The sequence below is a fragment of the Sapajus apella genome, unplaced genomic scaffold, assembly GCF_009761245.1.
Source record: "Sapajus apella isolate SASKATOON/1434 unplaced genomic scaffold, GSC_monkey_1.0 scaffold39, whole genome shotgun sequence".
In the NCBI taxonomy this organism is placed as follows: domain Eukaryota; kingdom Metazoa; phylum Chordata; class Mammalia; order Primates; family Cebidae; genus Sapajus; species Sapajus apella.
In genome coordinates, this window is record NW_022436979.1 from 7,452,458 (window position 1) to 7,475,608 (window position 23,151).

At 37.5% G+C, this 23,151-nt stretch overlaps 1 long non-coding RNA gene across 3 annotated transcripts in view; it reads left to right on the forward strand.

Annotated features, from left to right (window-relative positions):
- LOC116565189 overlaps positions 1 to 23,151 on the forward strand; it is a 51,403-nt gene that overhangs the window by 8,283 nt on the left and 19,969 nt on the right. For 2 of the 3 annotated variants that reach the window (XR_004275299.1, XR_004275301.1), the window contains exon 3: positions 20,235 to 20,343. The exons of the other annotated variant lie outside the window; for it this stretch is intronic. This is a non-coding gene — a long non-coding RNA (uncharacterized LOC116565189). The remainder of the gene's footprint in view (positions 1 to 20,234; positions 20,344 to 23,151) is intronic. 3 annotated transcript variants of the gene reach the window in all.

A 23,151-nucleotide genomic window follows, 5' to 3' on the forward strand; every position in this document is an offset into this window, starting at 1 on the left:
AGGGAAACCCTCGCCGCTATTTTCAACGTTTCCTCAATCAAGTGCCTTTAAATAGAGCTGCACAAACAGATTGGCGGCAAGAGCGTAGATCTTGTCACGATGGAGACCAATCCAATATTTCAGCCTTGTTTGCTTTGCAATTACGGGTTGGCTTGTGGCTGCGGTGCCACTGGGGCAAATCTGCAGCCGCTGGCTGTCTCCTCTGCGCTCCGGGCGGGTGGAGGAAGCGACCCTCGGAGTCACTGCTGGGAGAAGAGCGGGGCGCGCACTGGGGTTTGGGGACCCTCGGGGTCACTGCGGGGAGGAGAGGGGCGCGCGCTGGGGTTTGGGGACCCTCGGAGTCACTGCGGGGAGGAGAGGCGGGTGCGCGCGCTGGGGTTTGGGGACCGCGGCGGGGGGCAGAGGGGCCTCGCTTGCACCCCAGGGCCGCTCGCGCGCAGAGCTGTGTTGAAGGACACACTTTTCAGGCTCCTGACAGCCACTGAGCTACACGCAACAATAAAGTGCGTGATTCGCGTTTGGAACCCCGTGTCGTGTCCTTACCAGCTTCCTTTCCTGCCCCCCTTTCCCCTCTCCTCTACCTCCGTTTCATTTTTCTCCAGAGTATGTTGGCGGTTTGCTGGATTTCCCTTCGCCCTCGCTGTTCAACGGCTAGCATGATTTGTTACATTTTCCACAGCTGTTTATTCTTGTTTCACTTTTTGTACAAAGTCACTTTAAATCTGCTGCAGGAAGAATAAAGCTCCTAGCCCTCTGGATGGGATCCTGCAGGCGACGGGCTGTCCCCGACCCACTTTTGATTCTTTGGAGACGGCTCTTCTGTGTAAATCAGCCCCCGGGTACGTTTGCTCGCCTCTAGGCCAGCCTAGTTTGTATTAGCAGCACAGTAGTGAACTCAGATCAGGTCGTAAGCCTTATATTTCACAGACAATTACATCTTGGCTGCTGTTGAACAAAACTGTAATATTTACTCTGCTCTATACCGAGGAGCACTTTTAAAGTAAAAGAAACAAAACAAAACACAAATGCTATATTTCAAAAAGAAAATATGACAATAAATCTCTTTTTTATGGATTCTCTCTGTATAAATGGAAACAACACGATTTACATCCCTGGCACTCCCACCCCCTTTTCAGACACAGCAGAAGTTGTACAGATTCTGCCTTCTAACACATAATCTCCCTCTCTGGGGGGAGGCACTTGCATAGGCTACATTCGATTTCATTTCTAAGGTTTCAGGCCCCTCCCCGACCCATGTAATATGTAACAAGGGTTGTCAAATAATAAGGTTTTGGATGTGAAGTCTACTTCACACAAAAATTCAAGAATGTTGGGCAAGATGTGGGTAATTATGTTACAACTTCATATTACTTTCCAAATGAATACCCATTTTCTTCTCATGTCAACTTCTAGAAATGGGAAGCTGAGGCAGAGAAATATTTTTACGACACTCTGGAGTACATATCAAAATGTGCTTCTTTATTATTTGAGAATGTGTAAGGTATGGACCTAGATTTGTTTGCTGGTGGTCATAAAATAAATTCATAGCCATTGTGGCCAATAAGCAATCTCTTTCACGCTTTAAAAGTTCTTGGTTTATAATCCCACCTGGATTGTATTTTCACTGTTCTGTATCACCCTCCTATTGCAATATTTTGGTTCTCAATATTATGTAAAACCTTAGAAATAATCATTTCCACAAAATTGTGCAATGGCAAAGCCATGGAATATTTTGAATCCATATTGTCATGCATGCTCAGGTATATAGGTCTTACACAGTTTTGTAGCTAACCAATTGCTGTAGTATTTCAAGAAATAGGAAGCAGTCACTACCAAGGATACCATTTCATAAGAATTCTATTTTCACGGAAAAAATTGGTCTGGGGCATTATTCAATGCAAAAAATTATAATATCACTTTCATGTATGTTAATCTGTTTAGTATTAAAACTGCTAACGTGTCTTAACCATGGACGTGTTTTGCCATACCACTTTCAAATGGGTGATCTGAAATAATTACACAGATTTTGATGTTAATCCCATGTTAAGTGAACAACTATGAAAATAATCTTAAAGCATTATTATTCTCATATAAATGCCAGCAAACACAATTGTAGAGAGAACATGATTACTTTTTATCTGACATTATCCGATAATGGTATGGCTACATTTATTTCTTTTAAAATTGGAGCAGTTTTCAATTACTTTTTAACAGAATTGTTTTCAACACAGCATTTTGCAGTGCCCATAAACCATAGCAAATTTGTACTGACCAATACATATTTTTCTACATTATTATTTATTAGCCTCTTTGCAAACTCACTAAAATGGAATAGTATTAAAAATATGAACATACAGAGAACAATTATTAGGTTCTACATATTTATTTAGGTAAACCAATGTTATTAAAATTAAAAACATGTGCCTGGCATATAAGTGCTTCTTTAGGAGTTCTTTTTTGGATTCCTAGTTATTATTTTTTAAACTAACTCAGATTTTCAAATATTGATTTTCTTCTCTGAATAGGCATGGCATTGTTTTAAACAGTAGCTCCTGGAATAATGCCGTCTTTAGTATTTTAGACTTTCAAATAACAATTGGAATTGGATAAATGCTTTCAGCTGGGAGCACTTTCCTAATACCTTTGTAAGTAATGCGATTCTTTATTTGTGCTGGGTGACAAACAGACAGTGCCCTGGACAGACTGCTTACCCTCTGCAGAATTTACCAAAAAGTGCAGTTTTCCTATGAGATTGCTTGTGGTACATATAAACATGAAAAAAAAAATCAGAAAATGAGCAAGGAGTTTTCTAACTACAGGTATGAAATGATGGCTTAAAAAGGAATTTAGAAAATAAGACTGGAGTAATACAGAAACAAAATCTAAAAAAGAAAGTTTGCTTAGACAGGAACTGGCTCTCTTTGTCTATAAACTAGAGGGTAAGTAACAAGTTGGATCCAAACGCATTGAATTGTTTTTGTTTGCTAGTTTATTTTCTTCCATTCAGTGGCTTTTACATTGTTTTTTACTGGAAGAAGAAATTCAACCAAGAAAATATATGTCAACTCTTTTATTTGGGACAATATTAGCTGCTGTGATTTTTAATACTCGCATAAAATATAAGAATTTTTTTATTACTATAATTTTTTTTCTAAATGAATGCATAGTGTAACAATTGGTGTCAAAAAGCACTGATTTTTTTTTCAAATGGATTAAATTGGAATAATAAACTATATCCATGAGATGATTTCTGTGAAGTCTGACTTGCTGAGAAAAAAGTGAAAAAGCTTTTTCTGAAAGAAATATGGCAACGTAACTGTTATTAATCTAGACTGAATAAAACAGAAAACTGTCTCTTTACATTTCTAGTAATTTTTTCTGCCTTTCCAAACATTGTTAAGTTCTATGCAACTTGTGCTGTTCAAGTAAAGATGATATCAGTAATAAAATTACAGAATCTAATCAAGTGACTATTTTTGCTTTATTACAAAATTTATGTATTTAATTGGAATGTTGATTTGCTTAGTAACACTGAATTTTTCTTTTTTTAGACAGAGTGTTACTTAATGAAGTGCTTATAAAGATAAACACGATGGTTTATCAAAGGTAAAATAGTTATGGTAACAAGGTGGCATTTGAGTCAATGTGGTATGGACTCTTCTTTGACCTAGGTATTTATAAGGGGAACGTCTGAGAAGAGAAACTCAAGAGTCCTCAACTTACAAAGCCAAGAATACACAACCATGTAGAAGAACCTGCCCTCAGAAGCATTTTTCTACTGACATTGCCATTCTTTTCCTTCATCTAGTGCCTCCATTTGCTGTATTTTACTAAAAAGTCATAGAATTAAGAGTGGCTGCTGCAACTCACTGGGCGTTTCTCTACCTAAAAACGTTAATATCACATGGTATTAATATAGCTACATTAATGATCGAAAGGTTCAGTCAGCTGTCCATATGATTTTTCTAATCACTGTTAACTATCTGAATATTTGGAAATAATTGTACCATGCACTCACTGACTTTTTCTCATTGCGTTGGGTGCTGGAAGTTTTAACATGTAATGTCAGACACAACTGAGTAAATAGTAAGCTGTATATATTTTATTGTATTGTTATTTATATTATGTCTGCTTTGTGTCAGAAAGGATTTAAAGCTATTGTTTTAAGAATTGGTATGCTACATTTTTCAAAATCTGTGTGTAAAAATCATTTCCATAAATATCATTATAATTTACTTTTTATGTATATTACAAAATCAGTTATGTGTTCTGGTAAATATTTTGATCCCAAGAGGAAGCAAGGTTATATGTAGAATGTGACAAATTTTAAAAATTAATTTTCTTGTAAAGAAATCTTCATAATGATATTCCATAAAGCTATTACTATGCATGGAAGGCAGCATAACATAGTAATTAACAGCAGGTCCTTGAAGTCAGAGGCACAGTCTCAACTTGACTACAAAAGTTATCCGCTGTGCAATCTTGGGAAAGTAACCATTCTCTGCTTTAGTTACTATAGCTGTAAAAGGTGGACAATAATTGTAGATTCTCACGTTGCTGTGGTGAACACTTAGTGAGGCAACTCACATGAGGGGCTAGCATAGCATAAGTGCTTAATCATTGTCAGCTGTTCCCCCTGGCATAGCTCTCAATGTTAGAGTGGCATGATGCCACAGTTACCTTCTTGAGAGCCACTAAGCTTGGGAATGCTAGCAGCCCACAGCATTTTTGGAGATTTGCATGAGGAGCCTGCATTGGCTCCCAGCCCTCAGGGTTGACAGAGTGAAGGTAATGGCTTCTGGCTTTCGTTAGAGCTCCTGAAAGGTATGAGAAGATGGTTCTAGTGTCAACCCACTGGTCTGTGAGTGGAAATCTAGTTTAATGTCACCTTTGTCATTGGTGATGTAGTCTATGGGTGCCTGAAACAAACGTCTAGAGTGGAGGAAAATAACACCTTAAAGAAATAGGTCCATGATTCCCCTACTGTTTTTATTATGTACCCCAACAGTAAAACATTTTAAGTATGTTTATTTGCAAATTATACATCTGTACGTCTTTACTGATATGTACATTACAAACCTGTGCCAAAAATAAGCTAAAAAGAGATAAGATTAAAAAGAAGAATTAGTCAGAAGGTTTAAATGTTTTAAGGTAAGATTCAGTATCATCAACAGTGGTTGTAAACCCACATTTCAAATAGTCTTGGTGGTTTAAGAATCCTCTGGTTGATTTACTTTTGGATTCATGTTGTCAGTGTTTCTGTCTTGTTTTGTGGCTGAAGAGGACCAGTGTCACTTCTGCCATTTTCCTGTTGATGGTTTATGTCTGCCTTCTTGGAATCATATTTAAGGAAAAGTTCTTTGCAGGAATCTTTTAAACCGCTTGTTCATTTGGTGAAGATTAGTTAAAACTGGATTATATAATCTGTTTCCATCTAACTGAGCCAGAAAAATTGTAACACATTTCAGGCCATGTGTGCTTGTGAGCTTGTGAGAAGGCCACTGTCAACCCCTCTGTTGTCAAGAGCTCCCTCTTCCCTGAGGTTACCTTATGAGCTCAAGGCAGCTGTCAACATAGGATGAACCAAGGGTGTTGATGTCAATGGTTACCTATAGTGTAACTATTAGTGAACTCATTTAGTGAACTCATTTCTGATTGTTTATATGATTTTTGTTATAATCTTCTGGCACCCCATTCCTTGGGGCACCACTCTCCTAGACTCAGAAATCATTGTGGTTCCTGTTATCTCTTGACCTTGATGTTCTGTGACAGAATGAATGAGACCTTAGGTGCAGTGGACTTCATTTTCTGTAACTAGCTTTACTCTCTTGATCACGTAGTGGTATAGCTCTTCACTGTTTGCAAATCAATGTTCACATATTTCTGTCATTTGAACTCAGTACCTCTGTAGGGCAGGTATTGCAGGTCTGATTCCATCCATTCTAAAGATGGAAGAGATAAAACCACCAGTATTGTTGACTGCAGATGGAAAATAATTGCCTAAGTTCATACAGCAGTAGAGCTGGGTTTGAATTTGTTTTTGAAAGCAATATCATCCTGATTCTGTTCTATCATGTTAACACACTTTTTAAACAATATTCATATTCATCTGAATGGAGGAGAGAAAAAGCTATAAAACCAAACAAGTGGTGCTGGGAATGCATTGAGAAAAAGCATGTATATTATTAATAGAATAAAGTAAATTAGATGGAAAGATATTTTATTGAAAGAATAAAAGAATTAATAGAATAAAAATATTAATAGAATAAATCATCAAATAGATAATGTATAGGAAGGGGATTTGCATTTACAAAGCATCTATTGTATCTTATGTTCTTTACACATATGATCCCTTTAATATAGTTCTATACATGCAGGGATAGATTTTACATCTAAAGAAATTGAGGTTCAGAGATGTTAAGTAATTTATTAAAAGTACACAGCATTTAAATTGTAGCTTTTAAATCAAAGGGATCTGGTATTTAAAAATTCCAGGTAATGTTAAAATAACACAAGGTATTAAATGTAAAAGTTTTTCTGTCAGTTTTTGTTCCAAATTGGATCTCTAGCTTTGACTAAAAATCAACCATGACAAGAAATGTTGGCAGGGATGTGGAGAAACAGTGTCACTCCTATACTGCTGAAGGGAATGTAAAATAGCCTCTGGAAAACAGTTGGCAATTCTTTAAAAGCTAAACTTGCAAGTACCATATAACTCAGCAATTGTACTCCTCAGCATTTATCCCAGATAAATGAAGACTTAAGTTCACACAGAAATATGTGCACGAATGCTGATAGCAGCTTTATTCATTGTAGTGAAAAACCGGAAACAACTCAAATAGCCTCCAATGGAAAGACAAACTTACCCATTCTGTTAACAGTTAAATATATGCGGTTAATTGTGGCACAGCTTTACCATGGAATACTACTCAGCGATACAAAGGAACGCATTATTGATAAGTGCAACAGCCTGAATGGATCTCCAGGGAATTATGCTGGATGAAAAAAGCCAAACTCAAAAGGCTACATACTGTATGGCTCCATTTATATAGAATTATTGAAATGACGAAATTGTAGAAACAGAGAAAAGTGAGTGGAAGGGAAGTGAGTGTGGGCATAAAAAGGAACAGAAACAGTGGGGCGGAATGGAATTAAGGAATTAAGGAACAGTGGGGTGGAAGGGAAGTGAGTGTGGCCATAAAAAGGCAACAAAATGGATGCTTGTGACACTGGAAATGTTCTGCATCATAACTGTATCAAGGTCAGTATCCTGGCTCTGATATTGTACTGTGTTTTTGCAAGATATTACTATTGGGAGAAACTGGGTAAAGGGTGGATGGGATCTCTACTATTTCTTACAACTGCATGAGGATCTACAATTATCTCAAAATAAAAAAGCTTAATAAAAATGCCAACTGGTCTTCAGGAAGTTCTGTTCCATGCTTTCCATAACTTATCTGAAAAGAGGGGAAGGGCAGTTGAAAATTTAGGAGCTCCAAACTCTGAGACTGACTTTCAGCACACTACTCAAATTATTCTGAGTTTTCCCCTTGATTTTTATTATGGATTATAGGACATTCTTCCTACTATTTTGGAGAAGAAAAAAATTCCACATCTCTATCATAGGACTTCTGCTCTACATACAACTTAAAAATCTATCAGTTAACCAATTTACACACTAAAAGATGAAACTTGATTATATTAGATTGTTTTGTCACACTTTCTTTTAAAAATCAGTTTTCATCTTTCTTGTCTTTTTTCCTGTCTTACTTTATTTTCTTCTTTTTCCTACTCTATCTAAAGCCATATTTTCCTGTATTGAACTGTTTAGTCTAAAAACTAGTAAGCCTGAATATTGTTGATTAAATTCATAATTGACACTCTTTAAATGAGAGCTATAAAGATTCTTGAGCCCCCACACATATGCTATGCTTGCCGCATGCTTGGGTGTTCTTATTTTCAGAGATAAGTAATAGAAATTTTAAATGCTATTTAAAAAATTTACTGGTGATTTGTTGAGAAGATAAAGTAACAACACTGTTACAGAGGGTTGTTCTTGATTTTCCAGGCCACCAGCGCAGTAACAGAGCCCTCTGCAAACACCTGATAATGCTGAAGAGTGTTTTAGTCATTGTAGAGGAGCTGCTGTCATGACAAATAGGGGTTAAATTGTGAGAATTTCAGGACATATTTTGGGGAAGGATTAAATAAATCAGGGTACTTGCTGACAGCAAATAGTATCTTTGATTTGAAACACAGAATCAGAGAATTGAGATGAATCCCAGGTGGTGGTTGGGAGTTGGAAAAAATCCCAATAAGTTGGCTAAGTGTAGGCTTCGTTTCAACATCATTAAATAGTCTTTAAGTAGTGACTTAATAGTAGTTGCCCCAAGAAAAGCCTGCTAAATACAGTGGTGGAGTTAACTATATGAATCCAGGTAATATTTTATTTTAATTATTTTTCTAACAATAGGGTTGGAAGGCCCTAGAACGGCTTCAAGGAGCTTAAAGTGCATTTAGTACTTAACTGTCAGAATGCAAAATAAATTTTTAAATTTCAACAGTGCAATTGAGTTCTTATTTTCTCACAGTAGTGAATAATAAATTTTATTCAAGGGTACCATTGGCAGATGTTGAAATGAAAATGTTCACTCCATTAGCTTGCAGTGGACTAAGAAAGAGGCGTCAGGAAGGGAGATTGGTACCACAGATCCTGAAAACACAGAACAAAGCTAAACCAAATCCACACCACAAATGGACACTTCTAGTTGCTTACCAAGAGGAAGTGCCTTGGAGGGCAAGGGTTGTGAGACAGGTGAAGGCTAGGGAACAAACAAAAATTCCTAGCTCCATATCTATTTACAAGAATTTGTCATGGCTGGTCCACCTCACTTTATAGTTTCCTCAGACCAAAGTGACAAAGAAAAAGCAAAAAACAAAAACAACGAAAATTCTGAAATGAATGGACAATACAGCCAAAACTTTAACATGAACCAAAGCAAAAATCGGGCTGATTTTATGAGATTGACTTAAAGTCAGGAAAAGAATGATAAACTTGTGAGAGGAAGAAAGAAATCATCAAAGCCACGAGGAGCTCAAAGTGGGGTTTAATAGCAGCTATCATATTGCGCCTGATCCTTGACCACTTCTGACGCAGCTGTTTTGTTTTAAGATGTTCCTGTTCCTGTTCCACTCACACAGTCCTCCACAGTGACCTGAGTGCACACACCCAAGCATGCGGGCCACTCTAGAAAACCGTAAACCCCTCAGAGAGTCACTGCGGGATAGGGGAAATGGAAATGATGAAATCCAATATAGCATTTAGCTGAATCATCATCTGAGGTTAAGCCCAGTGAAAAATTAGCAGTTTCAGGAGTCTTCTCCTACCTGTCAAAATTGCACCGATGGGATTTTGTGCAAATTATGTATGTGTATGGAAGCTATTTTTTTATGTTTGATTAAACAATGGACCCTGGGTAGTAATTTAGATACAACTTTTTTTTCTAAGTACTAAAGGACAAGTGTGGTGATAAGCTTCATAATCAGGAGGATCTTTTCAAACATTGCAAAACATCAGGCCTTGAAATAATTCATTTTATTAAGTAGTGCACTCTGTCTTTTCTTTCACAAAAGGAGGATGATTTATTATACAGATAAATGCTTGCACAGGATGATGAACACCTGTAGGATTGCATGGTGTTCTGAAAGTTGATCAAGGTCTACCCTACACCAGTAATTAGAGGCCATGATGATGATGATGGTAATAGTGGCACATACTATGTGTCAGCTCCTGTTCTAACTGCCTTTCTCATATTAACTAATTTTCACAATTACCTACTAAGATACCATTATTATCCCTGTTTTGTAGACAACGAACTGAGTGAAGCACCAAGAAGTGACTAGGATCACACAGTCACACTGGCAGGAATGAAACCCATGCAGATTGGCTCTTTGGTGTGCTCTCTGATCTATTATCATTCACCAAATATTTATTCAGCATCTAGTATATGAAAGGCATTAGGCTTTATGCAGGCAATCCTTTAATGAAGCCAGGTAGATGTCTGTGCCTTCTTGAGCTTATAGCTTGTTGGGCAAAAAGGCTAATAGGCTAACTGTATAAAAATCTTGATCTTGTGAGATGAAACATATCAGTGTTTGTATGGTATGTTGATTTAAATTAAGTGCTGTAATAAATATGGGGAGCCTGGGTCTCACACAGCCTTGGTTGTCTTCTTCCTTCTGCTCCCCACTGGAGTGGGTAGAAAGGCCACACCCTCAATGTCAGGCTCCTTCACTGTTCTTGGCTGAGTGTCTCAGGTTATAGGCCATATGAGCAGGTTTGCACCTGGATATGACTGTGGCAGTAATAACAGATGTGACTCTGCACAGCGGCAGTGGCAGCAGGGGTGGGAGTTGGGGATGGGGTTATCTTAAAATGCAGTGTTGGTGTTAACTCAGTTTTGTTTTGTTTTGATGTATAGCCATAGGACTGTGGAGTATGACTCTGGGTTCACCAACTCGGGGATGGCCCGGGGATTTAGGAGATGGCAGCAATGACTCTCCTCTTTTATACAAAGGACTGTTCAAGCTATTTTGTGTGTGTGTGTGTGTGAGAGAGAGAGACAGGATCTCGCTCTGTCACCCAGACAAGGGGCAATGGCATAATCTCGGCTCACTGCGAACTTTGCCTCCCAGGCTCAAGCGATCTTCCTGTTTCAGCCCCCTGAGTAGCTGGGACCATGGGTGTCAGCCATCACACCAGGCTAATTTTTGTATTTTTCTTTGCAGAGACAGAGCTTCACCATGTTTCCCAGGCTGGTCTTGAACTCCTGAGCTCAAGTGATCTTGAGCTCCCAAAGTGCTGGGATTACAGTTTGCGCCGCCTCTGCCTAAGCAATTCCGTCCAGATCTTAACACTATTTTTTGCTGGGATTCAAACTCAGATTTATGTGGAGTCAACTATATGAGGTATATGTGAGCTTAATTTTTAAAAGTTTTATTTTGAATTTCATCTGGGATCTCCTCTAGGGAACACCACTTTATGATTGTGGGTTGGATTCCCATGTTCAGGTGTTTTAATTTATTCATACATTCTACAATAAATGTTTATTGATACCTAAAATAAACTTGAGATCCTAGAATTCATCGGTTGTCTTAAAAATTCTAAATATGAAATGTTAACTTCAGCTTCATGCGAGTATTTAGAATAGAAGAGAAATAATTCAAAAATCGTTCAGGAAAATATCCATGATTTATTCTACTCTGGAGGAGCATATTCAGTTTAAAACATACTGATTCACATAAACTTATTTGGTAATGAGGTGATATAATTTTTATGAGAACATATCAAACGATAAACATTGAGATCCAGCCTCTCCTGAGTGTGCAAAATGTCAAGGTTTTATTGATACTAATGATAATGGGAGTGACATATGTGCATAGAGTAAGTCCATGGTTGAAAGCCCGGCTGATTAGGCTCTGTGTTCTGTGGTTTTTGCCACTTGCGTGTGATTAAACCCTGCAGAATAGAGTCTGTCGCCATGTATTTGGTTCATGAAGGAAACTAGTAAAGTGATACTGAATGAATGATTCAGTCTCTCAAAAGGGTAGACTATTGGCCTAACACCTTCCTAACTTGGAGCTGTCAACATGTTTAGTTTGGTTCTAATGGGAGCTAGGCTGGAAAAGGGAAAAGTTTTGTGAGAAAGGTTATGCGATATTAATAAGAACCACATTCCGTTTGATGTTTTCTCAAATGATATGTTTTTTATCTTCCTAAGAAATTGAACCATTCAAAAATAATAAATCGTCCTCTTCTATGGCCCACAAATGATCAACATTTTGGATGATCAAAACAATTTTGTCTCTAAGATATCCCAACTTCCAGCTCCACTTTATTTGCCAGTGCTGATTTACAGCAGAAAGCACCATTTCATATTTTTTCCAAGCATCAAAGTCATAATGTGTTTTACAAATACTCAGAAGTGCTTAAAATCCATGAACCTCTCTCTGTATTCCTATTTTTTTATTCTTCTATAATTATGTGTTTAAATTGGTTAAACAGATGGCTTTCTATTTTTGAAAAAAAAAAAAAAAAAACTGCTAAGAATATTCACCTAAAGATGGAGAACGCATAGGTTAAATTTCATTCTGGAGTGCACTTTTACAACCAGGTAATTAACCTTTGAAAATGAGGGTACTCGAAGGAAACAAGGAAAATCTTAACAAGATGATCTCACTAACACTAGTGTGTTAGACTTCTCAGAAGTAGCGATGTCCCAAAAGTTAAATATTGAAAGACTTTAAAATCTTTTTAAAAACATAGTTAATTTTTGGAGTTTTCCAGTTTTCTCCCTCTATTACAATAACCTTAGGAGGTAAACGCTTCAAGGGGTGTATCCTTATAATAATAGGAATTGGTACACAGATTTTGGTGGAAAGATGGAGGTGTCAACATTAATCAGTCTGTATATATTTGTTGACTGCCTACCACATGAACAAGTGTCTTCCATGCTTGCGAAGAGATAAAGCGATGTGCCATGTGTAGAATCTGCCCTTTGTGAGCTTTCGATTTAGTTAGTTGGAGAAGAGACAGATTAGTGAACAGTTAAAAGAAATATTAGATGAAGTGTTGAGGCAGTCTGTGATTGTTATCTGAGACATCAAGTTAACAATGCTAAGTTAAAAGAATGAGAGACCACTATGGGATAGAGTGGACAGGAAGAGTTCCTTTCCTTGAAGCTTGCACTAAGCCATAAGAGGCAAAGCGATTTCAGAAAGGCAGAATTTGGAGATATGAAGAAAGAATAATTCCCTGAAAGGGAGAAGACTTTTGGAGCCAGACAGATCTTGGTTCAAATCTTGGTTCTCTTGTTTTCTAGCTGTGTAATCTTGGGAGGTTACTTAGCTTTTATGGACATCTTCTATAAAATGGATATGATAGCAACTACTTTGTTCATTTTTTAGGATTAATTGAGATAACATATATAAACTGTTATAAGCACTTGATAAATGGTAATTCCCTTAGTTGAAGAGAACATCCTAAACAAGCCTGCAAGAAGGAGACAGCCAGCCATGTTCATGGGGCAAAGAGAAGACTATTGTAAGTGGAGAGGAGGGAAAGATTAAGTAAGAGAAGTGGAGTGAGATCTCATGGAAAGATAAATTAGGGTTAGCTGTAGCTATTCACTTGTCTCTTCATGTAATAATTTATTGAGTTCTTTATGTGGGAAGCTTTTTCATGTGGGAAGCTCTTTCATGTGGGAAAACCTCTTCTCTGCATGGAGATACAAAGACAAAGAAAACTTAGCCTTGGATTTCTCTTGAATGTCAGGCTAAGGAGTTGGAACTTTATGCTGAGGAGAATTACATCTTCCAAAAGGGGAGGAGCTTGAAAGTAGTATTTTGGATAGTTAATGTGGAATATGATTCTTGTGACCCAAGATATGCATTCAGTTGCTTTCTCCTAGTGGTTGATAGTTAATGCTGTGCCTGGAGATGTGACCCAGATTCTCCTGTAGGTCATTCCTGACAGAGAGTCCATTCTAGTGAGTGAGGAGGAGGAACTTCTGGGCTGAACTTCATTTTATCTCCTGAAATAAAGGAATGGCATTGAAACTACTCAGCTTGCAATTGTGTTTAAATTTCTCATCTAATCTGAGATATTCCACATTCGATGAGTCTTGCGTTATACCTACAGTCCTAGTGACCCTTATAAATTGTACTGGAATAGCTGTTTTTTCAGGGATAAGTAGAATCCTGGGAATCTAGTCCTCAGTGACTTTCTCCATGATCATGAATCTCATGAGAGGAGGTCTCTTTCCTGTTAGTAGATCTCTATAGCAAGAGGTTCTGAGACACACAAGCACACTGGATACTTGCCAAAAGCTCTAAGTTAACTGATGGAGCATAGGTATTTCTTTCACGAAGATAAACAGCTCCTGTATCTTCTAGTGACAAAATTTTGCCTCTTGTTTTCTCCTCTAGCTCTATTCTTAATCTCTACTTCCTTGTTCAGTCCAAGGCTCAGGATAACCCAGAACATATAAGATGTAAAACCCGTTGCTTCCTGGGATCCCCTAGTACATGCTGCCTAATTACTAATCTCAATGATCAATTACTTTCGGGAGTTAGAACCATGTTTAATTATGTTTAAGAACTGAAATAAAATCTTCTAAGGTGATTATATTTTGGTTCTCAGCTTGGAAAATTCCACTGGGGCATGGCATACAAGATATATAACTTATAGGAGGCGATGTCATCCTTTAATACCCAAGCACCAGCTTTATGCTTGTTGTTATATATTATTTTATTCCTGGCCTTGACACCCACACACAGACATGTATCTACACAAAGTTCAATACATTATATATATATATATATATATTTGTTTCTATTTAGCTCCGGTGATTAGGGCATTGAGCTAATGAAAACAAGGTCACAGGTTCAATCTTTGTGTGGGCCAGCAAGATTTGCTTTGTTCAGAGGCCACAGACCTGGTCCAGCCAGCTGTCTAGCACATGTCTGCCCTAGGTCATGAGAAGACAGGGCAGAAGTGTGGGGATGGACAAGAGCAAATCCATCACCACCCTTAGAAAAAGTCAAATTGAGCACGTGTCCTACTAATGGGGGTCAATAATGTCTCATTTAAATGGGCCTGACATTTTATTACCGCTTGCTGAGAGGGTCTTTTGAACGCCAAATTTAAACATTGTTGGTTTTTTGTGTAAATTTATTTTTAATCAATGGAAGGTTGTACAAGACCTTAGATGATTAAGGTTTCCAAATATAGATTAATGACGTAAATATTTAAGAAGTTGGTGTGATATTAAAAAAAAGTTCAATATGGCCATTCAGTTACCTTCCCTTATTAAAATCTGTTTTGGCTAATTAAATAAAAAGTTCATGAGTTCTTCAGAGAGTCGATGAAAATCATTGCCTTCATTCAAGAATGAAAACACTTATTGTTAAACTCATTGATAATGAGACCATTAAAAGTTAGCATGAAGCATGTACAATACAATTCTGTATTATTGAAATTTTCAGATATTACCCAGCCTACACATCCCAGCTTTCATTTTTAGGCAAACACATTCCCCAAACTATTTTTTTTTAAATTTAGGATTAGGTTTTGTTAGGCTTCAAATTGGATCAAAACCAACCTTTTCCAAAGTGCTCTGTCCCAGATCTTTCCCTCCGCTGGGTCATAGTGAGTGTTAAAAAAGGCATTTGATTAGAAGGGGGTGGCGGGGCAGAGAACAGAAAAGAAACTTGTTGAGAGAATGATGAAGAATGATATATTAGGGATTCTTTTAAAATTCATTCATTAAAAAAAGTAGCCTGATAATGGAAATGTCCATTAATTTTTTGGAATAGGTAATGCACTTGCAAGGGTAAACACAGAAATATGAAATGGTATATGATGAAAAATTTTGCTCACCCTCTTCCGTCATGAACGCAATTCTACTGCCCTTGTATAGCCATTTTTATTAGTTTCTTGTGTACTGTTTGAGAATTTCTTTATGCCAGTATATCTTAAACTCTCTCCTTTTTCATACGAAAATTAACACTATCTGTTTTGTTTCTGGCAGGATGAGGTGATTGACTGACTCCTGTAATCCCAGCCTTTTGGGAGGCCCATGCGGGAAAATTACTGGAGCCCAGGCATTTGAGACCAGCTTGGACAGCATAGGGAGACCCTGTTTCTATAAAAAAATAAAACATTAGTTAAGCATGGTGGCATGTGCCTATAGTCTCAGTTATAACTCAGGAGGCTGAGGCAGGAGGATCACTTGAACCTAGGCAGTTGAGGCTGCAGTGAGCCATGATTATACCATTGCACAGCAGTCTGGGTGACAGAGCAAGACTCTGTTTTTTAAAAAAAGTTTTTGATCTTGCTTTTTCTGCTTAACAATATATTTTGTACATCTTTGTATATAGGCGGAGTAGCATCATTTTTCATAATTGTATTATCATTCCACTGATGTACCACACTTTATTTGTCTACACCCCATTGATGGACCTTGATGTAGTTTCTAATATTTTCTATTACAGACAGCAATGTAATCAATTACTTTAGAATGCAGTAGGTAGAAAGCATTATTCTTTCTTTAAACATTTGCATGTCATTCCATTGAATGGCTATATCATAACTTACTTCTCTCCCTATTGATGGTCATTGAGTTTCCAATTTTTTATTTTTAAAGACAGTGTCATAATGAATAACTTTATACATGCATTATCTTATATATGTAGAAATAAATTTACTGTCAATGATTTTGTTTGAATCCAATTAAGTATGATATCAAAAATTATAAAATCAAAACTGCAATGAGAATTCATCTTACCCAGTTAAAATGATTTTTATCCAAAAGACAGGTAATAATGAATGTTAGTGAGGATGTGGAGAAAGGGGAATCTTCATACACTGTTGGTGGGAATGTAAATTAGTACAGCCCCTGTGGAGAACAGTAGAGATTCCTCAAAAAATGAAAAATAGAAATACACAATCCAGCAATCCTACTGCTGGGTATATATCCAAAAGAAAAGAAATCAGTGTGTTGAAGAGATATCTGCACTCTCATGTTTACTGCAACACTATTCACAATAGCCAAGATGTAGAAGCAACCCAAGTGTTCATCACCAGATGAGTGGGTAAGGAAAATACATATGTATACACAATAGAACATTATTCAGCCACAAAAAAGAATAAAATATCATCTGGGCATGGTAGCATGCACCTGTAGTCCCAGCGTCCAGGGAGGCTGAGGTGGAGGAATGCTTCAGCCCAGGGAGGTCAAGGCTACAGTAGGCCCTGATTGCCCCAAGGCAGTACAGCCTGGGGAACAGAGTGAGACCCTGTCTCCAAAAGAAAAACAAAAAAAGAATACATAATAAAATTCTGTCATTTGCAACAACATGGATGGAACTGGAGGACATTATGTTAAGTAAAATAAGCCAGCCACAGAAAGACACATTTCACATATTCTCACTCATATGGTAGCTAAAAATTAAAACAAATGATCTCATGGAGAGAGCAGCATGATGGTTATCAGAGGCTGGGAAGGGTAGTGGGGAGGAGGGAATAAAGTAGAGATGGTAAATGGGTAAAAAACACAGAAGGCACAAGATCTGGTTTTCTGTAGCACACAGGGTGACTATAATTAACAAAACTTACTGTATATTTAAAAATAACTAAAAGAGTGGAATTGTAATGTTCCTGACACAAAGAAATGATAAATGCTTGAGGCAATGAACACTCTAATTTTCCTGATTTGATCATTACACATTGTATGCCTTTATCAAGACATCACATGTACCCCATAAATGTGTACAACTATCACGCATGTACCCATAATAATCTTAAAAAATGCAAAAGAATTACCATAATTATTTTAAATGAAAAAAGCACTAAGCAGAAAATAAGGTACAGTTTAATTCAGAATAGCATTCCTTAGTAGTGTTCAACCTACTCTACACATCAACAACACACCCTCACAGTTAACACTGTTGCTGGACGTTTACTGTTACGTGTGACCAGCATGACACGTCTCTTTAAAGAAAGAGGACTTAAATAAGTCATGTGTGAAAGACTGGGTAAAGGTGAAACACTGTTAAGACCTGGATTATTTTGGGGCTGTAGCAATCTGATTAGCTATAGGATATTCATTTATAAATCCATTCATTCACTTCACCGAGTCATCCACTTCTTGTCAGATTCCATATTTATTCAACTCCTAGAAAGTTATTCATTGTACTAAAATGCTGGTAAATAGAAGAATTGCAAACTACTAATTATAACTTACAGTCTTGTAGAGGAATTAAGAAATGGACAGGAAACAGCAAGGTTGCATTGTAAGTATCTCAAGAATGATGTAAAGTGTTCTGGCAGGTCTGAGGAGGAAGACATGACTTTCAATAGATAAGGGATGGTGACATCTGTCCTGGAGCACCAGACAATTGTGAGTAGCAAAATCACAATGGGATAGATATTTTTACAGTACAGTGATTCATACAAAGGACAGCTTAACTGTTAGTTTGTGACTGGAAACTGTCAGTCAGAGCTGAGGAAAGGAGTCCTGCCCCTGCCAGCTGCTCACCTTTCCCTGGTGTTGGGTCTGACACTTCATGTGCTCACATAGTCTGATTCCATGCTGTCCACTAGGGTTGGGTGGGTTGCTGGGCAGAGAATTTTGGCATTTCTCCAGATGCACATGATGAGCAGACCACCTCCCCAGTTGCTAATAACCCAAAGAATCCTTCTTTCATGATTTATTTTGTCTCCTCATTTTATTTTTTGATGTATTTTGGTGAGCTGATCTACTACCTTCTCAGGCAGTTCCAGCCTTGGCATATTTACCATGTAGCTGTCTCATATCTGATAGTGCAAATTGAGGTAAGGTCGCATGCTACCGGGCTGCCTGTGTATTTCCTTTATGCAACTTGTTTAAATCGCCCATTCTGATCCCTGTTGCTAACCCACTATGGCTACATTTGGATGCAGTTCTGCCCATCTTTGCCACAGCATAACTATGGAAAGGATCTTGATGAATTTGGACCTAGTGAGGGACATGAGAGGAAAGAGAAATCGTCTAATGGAAGAAAGCGGACCAACAAAGACATGTGCACAAAAGACTGCCAAGTGTGAGGGGTGGGAGAACAGAGTTCAGCCTGGCGGAATGTCGGAATTTGGATGGGAATGGTGGATCTTAGGCTCCTGTTTTTCAGCTTGCTGCTCTAGTTGTGATTCTCATAGCTCTATTTTTCTAAGTAGAAGGAGGATTTATAAGTGACTGCCATTTAAAATAAAGGACATGTTGCATATGTAATATGTGAATTATGAGTATGAAAACTAACAATGAGATGAGAGTAATATACTTAACTGAAGTTAATTAGGTCTATTGGCCCACCACTAGAAGGACAAAAATGATATTTAATATATCACTCTACTCCAGACCTGTCCAATTAAACTTTTGGCCATGATAGAAATGTTCCATATCTGTTGTCCAAAACCAGTATCTACTAGTCACATGTAGCAACTGAGAACTTGAAATGGGCTAGTGCAACTGAAAACTGAATTTTAATTTTGTTTAATTTCAGTGAAATTTAATTAAATACACCTCCCCCCCACCCCCTGTGAGCTAGTAGCTACAGTATTGGACAGGGAAGCTCTAAACAGGGCTCTAAACATGGAAATGACAGCACTTAAGAGCTGAAGTAGACCTTAAAGTTTACCTGGCCTGGAACTTTGATTTACAAGTGGGAAAATGGCAGCCCAGAAGGTGAAACACCTTGTCCAAGGGCACACTAGTAGGAATTGGCAGAACTGGAACCTGGTATTTGGATGTTCTGGCTCCCAGCCAGAACTTGATTGCAACATGCTGTCTCCCCAGTTGTGACAGCAGGGCTGTGGCTGGACTGAGGTAAGGATGGTGGGTTGGTAGACTAAGAAAGTAAGGCCACACACATAGTCTTTTGAATCAACCAAACAAGGATATTTGCTGTACATGGTACCAGACACTGAGATAAGCAGAGAGGGTGTTGTGGGATGAGGAGGGCCTGTAAAATGGCATAAGGAATCCGTTCTGAAAAGCAGGATAGTGATAGATTATATATCTTTATATCTATCTCTCTACATAATCTATCAAGTTTTCCCAATTGGATTTCCCAAATATGTGTCACTTGTATGTCTGGCTGTCACTGGCACAAGGTAGTCCAAATGGACAGGGTGTGCAAACCCCAGATAGGGCCATGGAAATTTAGGGAAATCTCTGAGGAGCGGTCAGGGAGAGCTTTGGTGATAGGACAGGCTTGACAGAAGGTAAAAGAAGACATTAAGATCATTCAAATTTAACTGTGGCAGATATGAAACAAACTTCTTATCCAGAGTTGGTTTTGTATTCTTGCTTTCTGTATTAACTATATGCGTTTACTTCTTCACCACAATCAGCTATATTGTCCCTGGAATTTTAAAATGTGAAAAGAATGTGGTTTGTTTCAGTACTGTTTTTCTGTAGAATGGTGATTGTATAGAACTAATTAATATTACAGTTACATTATTAGACCACAGTAAGGTAAATGGTCACAAAAGACCATATATTTAAATCAGGAGAAAATTAATGGCTATTGTTATCCTGTAGGCATAGCTGGGAGATCATATCTTCACTTGGCTTGCTAAAGTCTTAACCTGGTACTACATGACAATATCTCCAGAGATTTTTTTTTCCCATTTGCAGGCATAACAAATGAGACCCAAGTGCTCACAGAACATTCCAAAGAGTCAACAGAGAGAAGTGGAAACTATTAGAAACATGATTGTGTTTGCAAAGGGAGACATAAATGTAAGTAAAAGGGGGAATGAAAAGTCATCTGTTCCCCATACTTGAAGTCCTTATTGCGGATAGTGCTTACAACTTTTTTTTTTCTGACTTTATACAGGTAACATATGCTTATTATGTTCAATAAAAGATAAAAAGCAGCTAAAAATCTCTCTTAATCCTACTCAGAGATAACTATCATTCATCTTTCCCTTCTTTGCAAATACCCAGTTTTAAATGTTTAGGTAGTTAATATTGTATAGAGTGTTGAATGAAAAATTTTCACTTAATCTTAATTGAGTTTGGTATGGAGAAATTTTTGAGGGAAGAATTTTTATTAGGGAAGCCTATGCAAGATGGGGAAGCCATGTGGTGTTTTCTGCCTCTGTAGGTCTTTAAGGCTGGTAGTAAATTATATCTTGTAATCACTAGTTAATAAATTCCTACAGTTTTCTTTGTTGACATACTTTGGTAAGGGGTAAAGTAATCTAGATTGGTACCTTATTCAATGACTAGATGTTGATTTTAACCACCCATTAATCTTCTTCAAATGCTTCATGTACCCACCCTTAAGTCACCAGGGGCCAATTCAGAAAACACGGGATGTCATCAGTTGGCAGGGACCAGAAATCTCCTACTGTCTCCTCCTTTGCTTAGAAGGATTCAATTTTGTCTAAGGGGATTCTGGAGTAGACTTTGAGGGCCTTCTCTTTTCGATGAAACCGAGTCACATAATCATGTTGTCTTTATTATATGGATGTTTCTCATGCCCTGTAAATGGCTAAAAACAGCTTCACATATTGTTTTGTTCCATCTCCAGAAGGACTCTCTGGTTTGGCAGTTTGGTAATTTTCTGGTGTTTATTTCTGCTGCACATAGTCAGTTGGAAATATTGCTAAAAATGTTGAATCCAACTTGGGTAACCTAAAATGATACTCAGTATTTATTAATCCTGAACTTTATAAATCAGTTTTTCATCATCAGAGGCATTTTTTTTAGATGTTGTTTCCTGCATAATTATTACTTCCTTTGATTTCATATTACATTTGATCTTTCAGATAAAGGAGACTAATAATTCCTTAGCTATAACTTCTGCAGCCCAGATAACTATCATGCATTGTGTGACATGCAATTCATTATTCAGTTGTGAATAACCACTGCGGTCCTATATTACTTGTTTTACAACTCATGTCTTCCTAGCTCATGGAGCTAATATAATGCTTGTGACTATTTTTCTTTCCAGGCAGGATAAGATTCCTTATATTGTTTAGTGGCAAGTAATATTTAATTTAAAATGTTAAGACACCTTAGTAGAAGAAACTAACTGCAATGAAGTAAATTTTCACACGTAGCTTAATTATTTTATTTTATTCTCTCCTATAAAGGGGCCTCCTCTCTTTGACGTGTCCAGGATTCCTATTATTGCCTTTTGGGTAAACTGGATGAATTTGCAGAAGTAAGATTCAGCTTCAGAGATCTCATGATCAGCATTTACTGATGTTCCATCATTCCTCCTTTATCCATTTTATAATGTACCATTGAGTTATTTGCCTGGTATAAAGGCTTCTTTGGAATGTAGTAGAAGACAAAAGATTGGTTCAAGATCTAATCACATACTTAAGGACAATTTTCCTACAGTTTTCAGTTCACCAAATGAAGGGTTAGCAGTCTGGAGATGGCTGGAAGAGCAGTTTCCTAATTTTGAGTCTTTGGCAAGCTGAAATTCCACCTGCTAAAATTTAACAGTGTGGAGATTGTTATCCAGTGGGTATTTTTGCAACTCTCTGTTTGGTGCTCAATAAAGCAGACTGTATTACTGTGCTGGAAAAATGTAACTTGCTACTCATCGGAGTATTAATCTATCAAAATATTTCCTGGACTTATTTTACAAATTAACAAAAGAGCTATTATACATTTACGGTCAGAAAATTCTTAGTTCATATTGATATTTTTAATTCGTTCATTGAATGGTTTTACTTCCTAGCTTAATGTAGACATTATTTTCAGATTATTAGTGAACTAAGAAAAGATTAATTTGTAAGTTGAATTGGATTATTGTTACAGACTGAAAAGCCTTTTTATAGCCCAAGAACATTGGTTTCCCTGGACTCTGTTTCTCCTACACGTCCCCAGGACCCCATTGCCCTCAAAGGAGACTCCCCTGTTCCTTCACTTCTACTTCTGATCAGCCAACCAGCTACTCTGTCCCGTCAGCTCCCATTTTAGGGCCATTTGATTCCCAAACATTTTAGCAAGGAGGCAAATGTTTAATATGATTGCAAAGGAGAAAACACGACTAGAGTGTAACATTTTCTGGCATAGACATCAGAATTGAAGTTTGGTCACTTACAATGTACATTTAAACTCCAGCTTAAAAAGCTTTTTATACTTTTTTTTCTGAAAAATCAATTGAGATGATAATACACAGTAGGTTATTTTCTAATGTCCATATCTAACATAAAAATTCAGGTCAGGCCAGGCGCGGTGGCTCACGCCTGTAATCTCAGCACTTTGGGGGGCTGAGGTGGGTGGATCACGAGGTCAAGAGTTCGAGACCAGCCTGGCCAACACAGTGAAGCCTCGTCTCTACTAAAAGTACAAAAAACTAGCTAGGCGTTGTGGTGGGCACCTGTAATCCCAGCTACTTGGGAGGCTGAGGCAGGAGAATTGCGTGAACCTGGGAGGCAGAGGTTAGAGTGAGCCAATATAATGCCATTGCATTCCAGCCTGGATAAAATGGCAAAACTTTGTCCAAAAAAAAAAAAAAAAAAAAAAAAAATTCCAGATCAAATTTATTTTTTAAAATTTGTTTTTGCCCAATCATTTCTGGGAACTG